Source organism: Lissotriton vulgaris, chromosome 1_1 (genome assembly GCF_964263255.1).
Source record: "Lissotriton vulgaris chromosome 1_1, aLisVul1.2, whole genome shotgun sequence".
In the NCBI taxonomy this organism is placed as follows: domain Eukaryota; kingdom Metazoa; phylum Chordata; class Amphibia; order Caudata; family Salamandridae; genus Lissotriton; species Lissotriton vulgaris.
The window spans coordinates 747,122,538-747,135,724 of NC_141685.1; positions in this window are offsets into that span (position 1 = coordinate 747,122,538).

Consider the following 13,187-nt stretch of genomic DNA (forward strand, 5'->3'; position numbering starts at 1 on the left):
TCACCAATGGAATCAATTGGTGACATTTCAATCCTCTTTTGGCAATCCATGTTATGTGTACATTTGGTAAGCCGAGGTTGCAAATTCGTCTGCTTACTGCATATTTTTCACTCCAGTGAATATAACTGTGTCCTATTAGCCAGACCTTCATTTTCAAGGGATTTGTAGTCGTCGTCCGATCGGTTCTGGAAGTGGAATGGTAGTTAGAAGTTGAAATTCTAAATAAAGAAAAAGGAAGAGGCTGGGTGTGGTTTAAAAAATAAAAATGATTGGTTGATTGTAAGAAGTGGAGATTGAACAGTAGGTTGCATGTTAATGTTTATGTTAAACGAAAAGTACTATTGGGTGTGAAAAAAAAAGACATGTAACAGAGCTGTGGATTGGCAGGTGTTTCTGGAGGGAAAACAGTGTTGTTACTTTGCTGTAGAACGTTGAGATATGAACTTTTGACCTGTGCCTTCAGCCAGGTGCAGAATGAGGTGTTACCATGGAAACAGCCAGAGATGGCTGTGGGTGATGGGTGACTTTTATGTGACATTGAAAATATTGTGAGGGAGAACCAACTGAAATGTAACTGCTTACGTTATGCGCTCCGCGCCACGCCCCGGATTGCTTCCGGGAAGCTGCGCTTCGCGCTTCGCGCACCGGAGCACTTCCGGGTGCGCTAACGCGGCGCGTCATATGACGGATTACGCAACAACGCGATACGTCGTTGGGGCTCCACCGGAACTGATCGAATTGGTAGTCTACAGTGTTTCTGGATGTTTCAGACTGAAGCTGGCGTCAGCATGAGAGCACCCTGTGGCTACGTCGTGGCCATTCCGCGAGCAATCATGGCAGTCGCTCCCCACCGGAAGTCCGCAGGAGTCGGGGGCCTAGGTGACTCTTGTAGAATCTTCAAGGCTGAGGGGACGCTTTTGGGAATGGGGCTCATGCCCTAGCAGTCAAGCGTCCGAGTTCCAGGGTTGCCCAGAGCCATCCTTGCAGGCCAGGCCCAAGTCTGTGGAGCCGATCGCCATTTCCTGAGCTCCATGGCAGCCGCCTGTCGCTGTATCGGAAGAGTGGGTGCAATTCAGCCGCATGGCGGGTGAGACGGTGTAATAGCAAGAGCAGGCGTAATTCAGCTGGCCGAGCGAGGCACTGTGCCGCAGGAGCAGGTGCAACTCAGCTGGCCGAGTGAAGCGCTGGGGTGTAGCTAAGAAACCTCCACCTGGTGAGGTGGGAGAGGCTCGTTCGCGCCGCCTCTCCCTTCCAGTGCAACCCACGCCGTCTCCTGGCGCAGGTATATGTGATGGTCGGACCAGGGCACCGCAGGACGTGTCTTCAGGTCAAACGGATTGTGGGACAAGGTCCAGAATGGAAGAGGCATCAAAAGGCAAGAAGTTCCTCCTGACCCCGGGAGCCGGCCGCCTATGTCGGGGGCGATCTTAGGCCATACCAGGGGAACAAGACTTGGGGAGGGGGCAGGAGCCAAGCGCCCCCTCCGAGTCCGCGTTTCTTGGACTCTGAAGTATGGCACTCAACATCCAGAACTTATGACATTTGTGCAAGGCAGGGACATCGAAGCCTCTCAGGGACCAAGCATATCCAGAGTCCTTCCTACAGAAGGTGGTGGGGGTGGCGGCATTAGCAAGGCATCCCCCCACACAACTTGTCGGACCCTGAAGTATGGCACTCAACATCCAGAACTTATGACATTTGTGCAAGGCAGGGACATCGAAGCCTCTCAGGGACCAAGCATATCCAGAGTCCTTCCTACAGAAGGTGGTGGGGGTGGCGGCATTAGCAAGGCATCCCCCCACACAACTTGTCGGACATCACCTCTGGATGTACTGGGTGTTCAATTTCAGAATTGAAACTACTAAGAAGCAATTAGAAGTGTTGTTTTCATGTTGCAGCAGGCTGTCATGTAAATAGTTATTTAATAAAACGTTTTATCCTGTTACTTTGCTGGTGTGTTGTATATATTTATAATATTTGCATAGTGTTTGCCGTTATTTTGGGCGGGGTGGGCGGCGGAGCCGAGCTGTCTTGCAGCCATCATGGCGTCGAGTTAGGTTCCTCTCTCTAGTTTCATGTTTTTTCTAACGATTTATATGTTATAGTTTGCTAGCACGATACAGCGGATAGTCCGAATTTTATATATATGTCCTTTTTATTAGGGGGGTCCTCCGGTGGAGTCGGACGATCTACCTGTAATAAACGGTCCGGGTTGAACCAACTACCAACAAACGGGGCAGAGATAGGCATGACGGGTTACAAAGGGGACAAAAGTGTGCACTACCTATCCTTCACTATCTGCAAAAACTAAACAGAGTATTGCGACTTTGTGCTTATTTGTGAACAGAGAATGACCCAAAGAGAACCAATTTCGAACAATCATAGGCTATTGGCAGTGGGCAGAGAGGCCATGACACAGAAAATGGCTGTTACTTACATGCATGATGGGGCCTAAAAGGGACTAGATGGCGTGGCCACTGTTTCGCGACTTTCACTTTACTTTTAACAATGGCTGTGGTGAACATAAATGAACGCCGCTTATGTATACCTAATTTTAGTCATTTTCCACAAAAAAGCTTTTGATATTTGCTATTAAAAAACCAAAGAAAATCACTGAAAAAACCATAGGTTATAGACCATATATAGTTAAATATCTGAAGTCCATCTCTGCACTCGATGGAGATACAGGTCGTCGATCAGAAGATGTGCTGGCCACCTCTAATGGTAATAGCGTGGCCAGGGCTCTTGTCGTTGCCTCTGCAAATTGCAGAGGGTGCACTTGTTTGACATGCCGCACCATGGTATGTATGGAAAAGGAATATTTTTTTGCTGGATTTCTTCTTGAGAGAACCAAGTCACATATCGTGCAGGTTACTTTTGGTGCATTCACTTTCTTTTGATCTTCAGGATAAGTGAAAAATTGCCAGATGAAAGATTTATTTTTTCTTATTAAAGGTAGTCGATCATTTTGGTCAGATTCGGAAGATGAATGAGATACGGTAGCCATTTCACCAAAGTCTTCCGAAAGATGTAGGACGTTGTTCTCTCTTGAGAGTAGAAAAGATAGTGAGGGAAGTGGGTGGAGTGCTGCGTGTAAATTCCAGAATTGAAACTATTAAGACCCAATTGAAAGTGTTGTTTTCATGTTGCAGCAGGCTGCCATGTAAATAGTTATTTAATAAAAATTACCCTGTTACTTTGCTGGTGTGTTGTATATCTTTATAATATTTGTCGTTATTTTGGGTGGGGTGGGCGGCGGAGCCGAGCTGTCTTGCAGCCATCATGGCGTCGAGCTCGGTTCCTCTCACTAGTTTCATATTTCTCATGAGGGGTTGTTCCTAATTTTTCTATTTTAGCGAGGTCAAAAAAAGATCCCATCAGTAGCTTACTGATTTTGCTCGATTCCTTTTGTTTTTTCTAACGATTTATATGTTATAGTTTGCTAGCACGATACAGCGGCTAGTCCGCATTTTATATATATGTCCTTTTTATTAGGGGTGTCCTCCGGTGGAGTCGGACGATCTACCTCTAATAAACGGTCCGGGTTGAACCAACTACCATCCTGATTTTGTATATCTTCTGAGCTGGATTTAAGCACACAATTGTTAAAGTATGAAACGTTTTATATTTCTAAAAAAAATACCAAGGTGTGTACATCCGGTAACGCACTAAAGTTTAAAAAGACATTCGGCTCCATTTACTGAAAAGTTTCATAAGAATAAAAAAGAAGTCTAGGTACAGTCTCTTTGACGTACTATAAGTTCTTTGAGGGGTGTATGAAGAAATTCAATAAGTGCAAATTGCAAAGTTTTCACGAAATATATAGGCAGGTGCGCGCACTCGGTCGCGCACGAAAGCCTGGAAATGCGATATCCATTTTATTGACAACTGTTGCCGAGAGTGCGCACACCGGGTCGCGCACGAAAGTTTAGTAAGGCTATTTTTATTTACAGACAAATTTTAATGTGTTTAAAAAAAGGCAAGGTACAGACTTTCGAAATCTGTATTGCTTTACAAGGAGTCTCTATGCAACTTGAACAGTGAAGAAAACGGCTTGTTTTCGAAAAAAATATTGCCAGAACTTTATTGACAAAAGTATAGGTTGCATACACGACATTTTTCTGAATTAGCATTTTAAAAACCAATGAAATTCACAGAAAAAACCATAGGTTTTACACACGTTATAGTTAGGAAGTAGTATTTAAAAAACCTATGAAATTCACTGAAAAAACCATAGGTTTGACACATGTTATAGTTAGCTGGAAATTTTACTGATATAAAACCAATGAAATTCCACGTTATAGTTAGTTGGACTCACTATAACTTGCCCGTGCAATGCACTGCTGATGACGTCACATATTACATCACTCATGACATGGTATATATATCTATAGGCGCGCTCCGGTGTGACACGCGACTTGCGCGCGGAAAGCTGATTGGCTCACGGGTGTCTGTAAACATTTGAAACAGTCCGAAGGATCGAGACACAAGAGGTGACATAAAAAAAGGGAGAAATGACTATAAGGGGGCAGGGTAGACCCCCTCCTGACCCCCTAGGTTTAATGTGGGGGCTAAAATAGGGTCCCGCGGGGCATTTTAAAAAAATATTTTCCCGATTTGCGCGGGGGGAGCGCCCGGAAAGCGCACCGGGGAGCGAAGCACGGGGAAAATCCAGGACCTTATTTATGAAGGCCTTGCGACAGTTTTGCGCCGCCTGTGCGTCACTTTTTGTGACGCACCAGCGGTGTAAAAAAATGTGCCTCGTTACGCTATATTTAAAAAGTGATGCATTTGGGTAGATGGGTCACTTTTTAAAACCCTGCGCCCCATTATACCTGCGTCAGGTATAATGTATGCAGAGGGGGCGTTCCCCCGCAAAAAGCTTCGTAATAGACGCAGTGAAATCTATGAGATTTCACTGCGTCACTTTTAGGATGCTGTTGCGTCAAAATCTTGCGCCTGCCTCACATTAGGTGTAAGACTGACGCAAGACCTTTCACATGGTGCTTTCCCTATGTGAGAGGACGCATTACTGGAGTTGCGTTACTTTTGTGACGCAATTCACAAATGCGTCACTTTTGTGTTTACAGATACGTCAGAAATACTGACGTATCTGTAACTCCTCGCGACATGATTCGTCATACATTAAATATGACACATCTGGAATGTCGTAAGGAGTGTGCACAGAAAAGTGACGCATCGCTGTTTTCACGCAGCGATGCGTCACTTTTCAGAAATGAGGCCTCCAGTTTATTCACTGTGTCACCTCTACGACCCTTTCTTGCGTCAATACGTCCCTTTTGCATACATTACACCTGACATAGGAATAATGTGGCGCAGGGTTTACAAAGTGACGTATATACCTAGATACGCCACTTTGTAAATATGAATAAATAAGGTGCATTTTTTATTGGACTGATGCGTCACAAAAAGTGATGCTTTGGTGGCGTTAAAGTGACGCATGGCTTCATAAATGAGGCCTTCTGCCTTCAACTCCAGCAATGCATCTTTTCTTATCCTTCCACACCCCTGTTCCTTTTCAACATTTTCTTTGAATATCAACATTCCCATATTCACTCTTCTTCTCCTACTTCACTTCCTTTCTCCTCTCATACCTTTCTGTTCTTTCTTACTCATTCTCCTTTCCATTATCAATGCACTCTATTTCACTTACTCTTTTTTCATTTTTTTAAGAATATAGCTCTTTGATGAGAATTGGAGGTAGTTCTGAAAAGAACTTTTTGTTTTCTTCTTTTTTCTAAACAGGAACAAAAACAGGGAATGGAAACTGCTCAACAGGAGCAAAAAAAACCAAAAAAATTAGGGGTGGGAAGGGCAGCGATGGTTTTCTAATGCTCGAACCATGAGCTGTACACTTTGTTCTCCAAAGGTAAGCAGTTGATTGCAGTATCTGCATCTGAGGGCACCATGGTTAAAAGCAGGTTGAATGTTCGGAACCAGCTCTTGTGATCTCCCCCTCCCAGAAGAAGTTGCTCCTCCATTTGATGTAGAGGCCCCATTACTGGGAACCTCTTGTGCCAGAGCCCTGACACTTTCCCGGGCAAAATTCTGGGGGTGCTTCCTCTCCACATGTCGGATCATCGTGTAGTTTCCAAATGAGTACTTTTTTAAGGGGTTACCCCGCGACAGCACTTCTTTGCAGATCCTGCACTCCACTTTTGGAGCATTCACCTTTTTTTCGTTAGGTGGGATTTTAAAAAATTTCCAAATAAAATGTTCCTTAACTTTTTGTTGAGGAGGCTCTTCATTGATGAATTCTGGTTCTTTATCACTGCTGGATTGTCTGGCAGCCATGGTAAAACCAAGAAATATCCAGGAGCAAAAAGGCAGGTCTTGCAGTCACAAAAGTGAAAGAAGAAGTGAAGGAAATGGGTGGGGATTTCATTCTTTGTAAAAAAAACTGTTAGCAACCAATGGAAAGTGTTATTTTAAGGTCACATGACTTGACGCGCTGACGCTGCGCGCTCCGGAGCGCTTCTGGGTGCGCACACGCGGCCCGAACGTAGGCGCTTCCGGGCGCATACGTGGCGCGAACGTAGGCGCTTCCGAAGCGCATACACGGCGCGAACGTAGGCGCTTCCGGGGGCGTACACGCGGCGCAAACGTAGGTGCTTCCAAGGGCGCTTACGTTGCGCCAAAGTGACATCATCATACTTTTACGGAAATGCATAATCATTTTCCTTATAAAAAAAAACCTGCTTTTATTTGTATGGTACGAAATGTTTTGCATTATTATTAACTCTTCATTCATATTTTTTTCACGAACGAAAGTAGCGCTCTGGGTGCGCTTTCCGGAGAGCTTACCGGTGAGCTTACCGGAAAGCTTACCGGAGAGCTTACCGGAGAGCTTACCGGAGAGCGCACCCAGAGCGCCCCAGGAAAAAATGATATAAAAAAAAACTCAAAAATTTATACTTACACAAAACAGCAAATTGTAAAAAAAAAACATAGGTTAGAAACTCGATATAGAAAGCAATTAGCATTTAAAAAACCTATGAAATTCACTGAAAAAACCATAGGTTTCACACCAGTTATAGTTAGGAATTAGCATTTAAAAAACCTATTAAATTCACTGAAAAAACCATAGGTTTCTCACCAGTTATAGTTAGCTGGAAATTTTATTGACATAAAACCATTGAAATTCCCACGTTATAGTTAGTTGGACTCACTATAACTTGCGCGCCTGCAATGCACTGCTGATGACGTCACATATTACATCACTCATGACATGGTCAGTGACATCACTCATCACATCACTGATGACACCATCCTTGTGACAGAGTGAGAGTTATAGTGAGTCCAACTAACTATAACGTGGGAATTTCAATGGTTTTATGTCAATAAAATTTCCAGCTAACTATAACTGGTGTGAAACCTATGTTTTTTTCAGTGAATTTATAGGTTTTTTAAATGCTAATTCCTAACTATAACTGGTGTGAAACCTATGGTTTTTTCAGTGAAAATATATATATATATATATATGAGGTACGTGGCGCTCCTTAGACAACACACAGCAATTCAGCCGATCAGTAGACACAGGAACCAGCAAGACCCGTAGTTTGGTGCAAATGTTTTTATTTTAGTTTTTAGCCCAGCACCAGTCCGCCATTAGTATGTATATATCACCACGAAATTTGCATCATGAGCCAGTGTATAAAAAAGAATAATAGGTCTGCGAAAAAATTCACGGAGATCCATCAAATGGTAACAAAGTTATTAGCAATCAAAAGTCTGCAGAATGCCTATCTCTCAGCATCCTAACTATAACTACTGAGTGGCCGCCCCTACTACTGAGTTAATAGAGAGCAAAAAAACGAAGAATTTCTATCTCTCAGAATCCTAACTATAACTACTGACTGGCTTACACTACTACAGAGCATTGGCAACCACTCAGTAATTTTAATTAGGATTCAGTTTGTGGTGATGACGAAACACAGTATTATATGGTTAATCAAAGCCCTTAAAATATAAAAAAACATTCATACTGTTTAGCTACACTTTGTCTTTCATCTGTGTGTGGTAAATATTTTACCGTATACTCTTTTTGCCATATAATTTACAAGAGAATAGCTCAATCAAATGAGAGGCAGAGTCCGTGGTGTCTGAGTCATAAGGGCTTTAATCATAAATGACTGAATGACTCGAGTCAATGGAGATCTAGTCCATCAATACAAGGGTTCGGGTATGCAATGATGGCAGGAAAAGATGTCAACGATTTATTCACAGTACATGACATATATAGTAAAATGACACAATAGCATTGAATACAGTAGGCGTGACAAGTGAAATGCATATGATAAGAACACATGTGCGTAGCAAAGAGGCGTGAATATGGGTGTGCACAGAGGCGTGAACTAGAAACGTCATAGAAAAGTGTCATTAGTGGGTGGATGCTTAAAGAATTCTTACAGAGTCAGCTGAAACCTAAAGCCTGGATGCGCGCGCAGCTAATATGACGTGTGATTGACGTGCATCCGGAGGAAGCTAAGAGTCTGACTTTTGACACGATTAGAAGAGACAGAAGTCTGGCATGTCAGATCGACCTGTTCCTAAAACATATCTGATATCTGGTATTTGGAGGATGTTTAATCTGGAGTAAAAGGTCTTTCGGGCAGAGGCTATTCTATACTGTATGTATGCGTGTCTAGGTGCAAATGCTCGAAGACGGGGGCCTACCATGGCAACGGGAGCAATGAATTGCATGAGGGAGGACAGGAAGGCTTGGCCCTTGCTCCGCAGTCGGGGATATGTTTTCGTATTTCACTAGACAGGAATGTGTTTTCGAGGAGCTGAGCTGGCTATGCTGATAACTTGAAGGCAAAATACTGTTTTTGGCAGGCAGACCAGGCCGAGCCGGACACCGCTTGCTTGGCAGGAAGTAAGGCAGAGGTCAGGGATGCATCTACAGGCTGCAGCTTTCAGAGGCAGAGGCAGAAATGGCTTGAAGACAGAAATCAGGGCCTAGCTCGGCAGAGCCAGGAAAACGTGAAAGTGCACCACATAAAGACGGTGGCACGGCATACTTAGGAACGGAATTATCGATCCATTCATGGTGGATCTGATAGAGGACATGTTAACGTTGGATGCAAATGTATTTCCGTCTTCAGATTCGGTTGTGGAGGGAAATTACATGTACTTGAAACTTGTACATGGAGCCGTTGGGGTCTACATTAGGGGACACAATTTTGACCATAAAAATTCCAATTACCTCATTCCCTCCTTGTCCCCTACGGACCCTTCATGATATATCGATTTTCATGAGACCATCTATTTGTTCATATAACATCATTTGTTCTTCTTTCTGTTTTCGGGAATGGGAACGTGCACTTGAATGGGGAATACAAGCTGTGGCGCACAAGCCGCAAATCGCTGGCCCACATTGTAAACATAGACAACAACTGAATACTATGGCCAATATGATTCCTAGGAATGACAGTAGCTTCCATCCCCAGGCCGTTACTACACTCCAGAGCCAACCGGACCAAGTCCAGGAGCCTGGATTCTGGTGTATCAGATGAGCAATCTCGTGAAGTCTGGTAATAGCTTTATAGACTGATAGCGCAATTTTTGGAATAAATACGCAGCAACTGGATCCGATGACTCTATAAGCCCCGCCCCTATCGGCCAGGATGACGTCAAGGACAAGGCGGTTCTGAAGAACAACAAGTCTCATAGCAGACTGCTCCTCTGTTAAGTTGCCCAAAGCTGAGGTAGTCTCATTCACTACTGCTTCGAGTATTCTGGTTAATCTACGTATCAGTTTACTATTGGAGACAGTACCTAGATAGGGAAAGAATCCTTTATTGAAATCTATATATTGTTCCCATGTAGTTTCAGTCTGATCAACTAGTGGGAGGTCTCTTCTGTGTCTAACAATATTAAGGCGGGAATTCCTGTGATAATCAGATGGGGCTAGGAATACTGGTGGCAATAAGAATGCAATGAAACAGGTACCATCCCAGTCTGGAGGTAAACAGACATAGGCTGTCTGACCACATATAAAATAGGAATGTCGGGAAGCTTTGAATGTAGACTTGCCTTGATCACTGAATTCGACCACAGTAGTACAGTCACTGTGACCTAGATGTACTGAACCATTCTTTCTGACACATAATACACCTTTTGCTGGTAGAACTGATATGGATGGCAAGTCTGGACTGGTTTCTGACTGAACATTTAGAATCATGAGGTTAAGTGTGAAATTGCCTAATCCATACACTTCGTTTTCTAGATCTGTCCCTGTCATTTGTGGAAGACCTTCTTCGTTCGGGAAACATGCTTTGTTCATGACTGTGTTCAGATTTCCCCATATCCAATTGCCTTGGGAAACCTTAGAGTCAGTATCTATAGAAGATATTAAACTAAACCAGGCACCACAGGAACCATTATGTGTAAACGGGTAAGGAAAGAGAGGCAGAGCTCCCTTGTAGTTCTGATAAGGAGGGAGTCGGCCACATATCCAACAATTAGTAGCATTGTTGATCTGATGAGAATGGTGTAACATACGAATGAATGTGTTGTTTCGCAGCGCAAGTCGGTAGGACAATTCGTGTGGGGGTAGAGTACTAAACGTGTGCTCTGCAGTGTTATTAGAAAAAGAAGGTGCAGGAGGAAAATACATATAAAGCATCCAACTCAAAACAATAATTGTGAGACTCAGAAAAAGCATAATAAGTAATGTGCAGATACATCTGCTCCGGAGACTTTTACGATATTTTTGCTTCTTGGTCTCCTGTCTATCTCTCTCTCTATTTGGGTCTAACTTAAACATTGTCAGAACTGCCTAACCGCTTCACCCAGGGGGGGACTTAAACAATTAAACTGTCTGACTTAATAGACCTCAACTTTTGCCTGTACTCCTCTTGGGGAGTTTTCTCTAGCAGGGGGAGTTTGGTATCAGTCACTGGTACGTGGGAGTTCTGGGATTCAGAGTTTGGCGAAAGTCCATAATGTCTTTTCACGTGACTTGAGTGGAGCCAGCCCTTACGGCCCTCCAATTTGACTGCAGTCCTTGTAGTTAACAAAACAAGCTTCGGTTCCTTCCAGCGGGGCTCCAGCGGACTCTTCCGATCGAAGTTGCGGATGTATACGAGGTCACCAGGGACGATTTTGTGTGGCTTCACCTCGGTGTTGTCTGGAAAGGCTGCCGCGACCTGTGAACGACATGATTGTAGTGCAGACATCAAGGAAGCAAGGTAATCTGTCAACATAGTACTTTCAACATCAGTAATCTTTCGCGGCAGAGGCGTCCCCCACATATTAGGAGGTCTACCGAAGACCACCTCATACGGGGATAGCCCTGTTCTAGAGTGAGCCACCATTCGCATATAGAAAAGTGCAACTGGCAATGCTATTATCCAATCCACTCCCTTTTCTTTACACACTTTTGCAAGGCGTGTTTTCAGAGTCTGGTTGTGTCGCTCCACGAGACCTGCTGCCTCCGGATGCCGGACACAGTGAAACTTCCACTGGTACCCCAATAGAAGAGAGACCTGCTTCATAAGCTCAGATGAGAATGGCTGACCGTTATCTGAATATACGACACGGGGCAAACCGTATCGAGGGAAAAACTCAAGAACCAACTGCCTGGCAGTGGTCGGGGCAGTATAATCTGGGACGGGATATGCTTCTGTCCATCGGGATAAGGCACATACGACTACGAGGACATACTTAAATCCTCGGCATCTGTCCATCTGGATATAATCCATCTGGAGGACTTCAAAAGGATAGTCGGGAGGATGGAATCCACCTTGTTCTACGGGAATCCCTTTTCCTGGATTGAACTGACAACAGATCATGCAGGTACGCACTTTCTGTTTTGCTGCTGCTCGTAAATGCTTGTTGAACCAAAGGTTCTGTACACTGTCTAACATGGCTTTTTCTCCTAAATGTGCTGGACTATGTGCTGTGTTAATGATAACTTGAACCATAGAGTCGGGGAGAAACCATGTGGTCTTTCCCCTCGTCATACATCCTTGGTCTGTCTGGACCCCTCCTTGTTCAGCCCATTTCTTTATTTCATCTGGAGTGGCATGTGTCTGTATGTCGATGACATCTAATGTGGGGTCCCTGACTGTCATGCAATGTGTCTGTGATGTTGCATCAGTCTTTGTCATGTCCGTCGTTTGAGTATGAGTCAGTGCTGTATATTTCGCTGTGCGGTCTGCAAAATCGTTGCCCTGAGAAATCTTGTCTGTGACTTTTGTGTGTGCCTTGCACTTCATGATGGCTATGGCTGTAGGCAAATGTATTGCTTCCAATAGGGCTTGAATAAGGGGACCATGCTGAATCTTGGCTCCATGAGAGGTCAAGAAACCTCTTTCTTGCCAGAGGACACCGAAGTCGTGTACGACTCCGAATGCATAACGTGAGTCTGTGTATATGTTCACTTTCAGATTCTTGGCACGTATACAGGCTTGTGTCAGAGCAATGAGCTCTGTTGCTTGGGCTGACAGGGTGTCAATGCGATGTGTTTCTATGACTTCAGTTTCTGTGGTCACTGCATACGCGGCCACTAACTCTCCTGTACTTGTTCTTAAACATGAACCATCCACATAAAGTGTCAGGTCTGGATTGGGTAATGCAACATCTGTCAAGTCCTGTCTGGGTTTCGTAACTGTGTCAATTTCATCTATGCAGTCATGTGGAGTGGGATCTGTTGCGCTCGATGGTAAAAGTGTAGCAGTATTGAGTATGTTACAGCATCTGATTTCTATGTGTGGTTGGAATAATGTCAATTCATAACCTGTTAGTCGTGCTACAGTCAAGTGTTGAGTCTGGGTTCTGTTTAAAAGAACCTCTACAGAATGTGGAACTTGTACTGTCAATTGATGTCCTAATACAATGGAATCGCTTTGTCTAATTGCTAGAGCTGTAGCTGCAACTGACTTTAAGCACGCAGGCAAGGCCTGGGCTACTGGATCCAATGTACTCGAAAAATAAGCACACGGTCTGTGTTTGTCTGCTTGTAACTGAGTGAGAACCGACAACGCTGTGCCATCGCGTTCTGTCACAAAAAGTGTAAAAGGTTTGCTGTAACATGGTGTTGCTAAAACTGGTGCTTGCATAAGGCTTCCTTTAATTCGTCAAAAGCTTGTGTATGTTCCTGAGTCCATGGGAGAACAGTCGAAGATGCTGCCTCCTGTGTTGTCAACTGAATGAGTGGT